The sequence below is a fragment of the Alligator sinensis genome, unplaced genomic scaffold (assembly GCF_000455745.1).
Source record: "Alligator sinensis unplaced genomic scaffold, ASM45574v1 scaffold402_1, whole genome shotgun sequence".
NCBI classification, from domain to species: domain Eukaryota; kingdom Metazoa; phylum Chordata; order Crocodylia; family Alligatoridae; genus Alligator; species Alligator sinensis.
Window position 1 is genome coordinate 1616576 of NW_005842089.1, and position 2810 is coordinate 1619385.

A 2810-nucleotide genomic window follows, 5' to 3' on the forward strand; every position below is an offset into this window, starting at 1 on the left:
CCACCCGTGCTGTAGATCATCTCTTCCCTTTACTCCAGGTAGTCGGTATCTCAGTCAAAGCAAGAGGCCACTCCAGTCCAGCTCCTTCTACACTATATCTAGCGCTGAGGACTGACATGTGGTCTCCGTCCGACCATCCATAGAGCCTTTGGCCCCTAGTGGTCTTCCTTACCTGCTACCCAAGACCAGCCAAGGAGGGAGGGCGCTATGGATGGAGTCTGCAGCAATAGCTGGAGTGTAGAAACAGCTGGCAGATAGCTAGCCAGCTGCCGTGAAATCGCACTGAACAAGACCCAGGTTCCCAGGCCCTGCGCTGCAGCTGCTGGGGGAGCTGGATTGCATCCCGGCATTCGCACAGGAACCGTTCAGGCCTAGGAGATTAGTCTCCAACCTTGGGGTGAGGGGCCCGGGGATGGAAGTGAGAAGCTGGCACCACGGCGTTTCGTTTTTGCTGTGTGGTGCTACTCGCTTGAGCCTGGCTGCCCACAACCCATCCCTCCCCTAGTGCCCGAATGCTCCTCGTCTCCATGCTGCACGCTCAGTCCCTTGGGGACGTCCAGGAGCCACAAGATGCATCCCCCTCTAGGCTGCAGAGGGTCTCATTTAAAGTGAAGCCAGCCCTGCCTGTTGAGAGGTTCACAGAGACCGAGCAAACCACAGGAGGAGCGGGTAGAGGGCTCTCCGAACACCCCCTCCTCAAAAAGCCCTGCTGGCGTTGGGTTACACAGACTCAGCAGAAAGGAATGCAATCAGACCCCAGCATAACAATGCTTCAAAGGCCTGAAACTGAGACTGAACAGAAGGCTGCAGGGTCACAGCCATGCAGAATTAGAGATGTGGGCTGCTAAAAGGATCCCCCTGCCCCCTCCCCAAACACTGCCGAGCCTACAGTTTAGGAAAGGGCTAGAAAAGCCAGGCTCCTTCTCTGCTCCTAGTAGTTAGCTTGCCAACAGGTAGGTTAAAAAAATGGAAAAAGAAAAGAAATCCATTCCCCACCCCCCATACCACATCCCACCCCAAAAACTCCCGGAGTAGATAAAGTTGGCAGCTGCCAGACATAGGATTTAGCTGCCAGGCTGCTGCAAGCTTTGCAGCATCACAGCCCCCCCAGGCTCCTCTCCTAGGCCTTCCCCCATCCCGCCCAGTCCCCTGGCTAGCAGATACAGGCCAGTCTGCAAGAACCCCCTGCTCCTATCTCAGACATGGGCTTATATCCAGCCCATGGCTTTTGACCCTTCATACCAACGTGCTAAGCCAGTTTCCTGTGGTCTCCACATCAGCTCCATGCTCTCATACTGACATTGTGGGGGAAGACGCCGGACAGAGAAGAAGCTGGAACAAAGCGATTAGGGCCTGTAAACATGCACGCTAAGCCCAGAACAAGGCGGAGAAGCCCGGCTGCTGCGTTCTCCAGCAGGCTCCCACCCAGATCCCCCCCAAAGGCATTCATGCCCCATAAGGCAGACTCCCAGCCCCAGGCGAGGCCTGGAGCCACTTGCCCCCTGGACATAGCCTCATTTGAGCCCCAGGACCCCATTTTATTCTGAAAGGCTTTCGGCGTCGCTATCTGCAGAGCTGCTGCGGTTGCTGCTGCAGTCAAAACTTTAATTACAGCTCCTAGGAAATTTACAGTCTGGAAATCAGCCTCCTGCCTGACCTTGGCAAAGCTGCTAATTGAAGTCAGAAGCACAGTCTTTGTGGACTGGCAGGGAGGTGGCAGCAGCATGGCCGCTGGGGAAAGCAGCTGGATGGCCCCGGCAGGCTCCCTGCTTTGGAGCCAGGGTAGGACCTCCCTGGAGCACGAGGCAGCCAGCAGGAGACTCGATGGACAGCTGCTGCCTGTGGCCAGCCCATTCCCTGGGTGGATTCGTTCCTCCAGGACCGAGTGTGGGAATGGAGAGGTTGGCAAGCTCCTCTCCAGCCCTTTGGGACATGGAAACCAGCATCTCAGGTGGCCGACTACGGCAGGTTTTACACTGCAAGCGTCTATGGTTGACCAAGGCAATAAGGGAAGAGATGGGAACAAGGGTTGTCTTAAGGGTCTACCCCTGGGGCAGATGTTTGCCAAGGCAGATCTGGGAGGGGGGTGGGGGGGCTTGGAAGGTCAGGCTGAATTCAAGGCATTAAGAGGGAAAGGCGGCAGCTTCTTTGGGAGCCAGCAAGAACAGGCACTAGTCTGTGTAGCAGCCTGGACTAGCCCCATGCTGGGTGCAACGAAGGTGTGGGAGCAGGCTGTGCACCCAGGGCAGATGGCATTGGTGCCAGGAAGCAAGAGCAAAAAAGTCAGGAGCAGGCCAGGCTGGAGAAGCCCACACCAGGCTCCTGGGGGGCTGTGAATCAGAGCACAGAAAGAGGAAGGCTGGAGGGAGCAGGGCTAGAGAAGCATCCCTCTTGGCTCTGCATGGGAAACCTCTGGCCACCAAGCAGGTGCTGGGCTGCTCCCATGGCATCCATCTCCTGGGATGGGTCACGAGAAGCGTGCGTTAGTGCTGGGGCCCCCGAGACAGCCTTGCCTTTGAGAGCAGCCTTGGCCCCGGCAGGAGAACAGCCTCCGCATTTGGATGCTCTGTTATTTAAAGGGTTTTGTTTAATGAGCAGTCTGGCCATCAGGGACCATCTCTGAATTACAGCGCTTCCACCGGGGCAGGCAACCGTTCAGTCTTGTATGCAAGGAGCTTTACGACTCTCTTCCGCCAGGGCTATTTCATCGCATAAAAATTCCCCTCCGACAAACGCTCTCCACTTGGGCTCCCCCAGGGAACACAGCTGTGGGACTGCGAGGGAAGCCAAGCCTGAGCTGGAGCAGGAAT

General features: G+C 56.8%; 1 protein-coding gene across 1 annotated transcript in view; it reads right to left on the bottom strand.

Moving 5' to 3' along the window:
• The window catches only part of FSCN1 (fascin actin-bundling protein 1), a gene marked incomplete at its 5' end in the record, with an annotated part of 19600 nt that overhangs the window by 10666 nt on the left and 6124 nt on the right, over positions 1-2810 (bottom strand). The window lies entirely within an intron of this gene.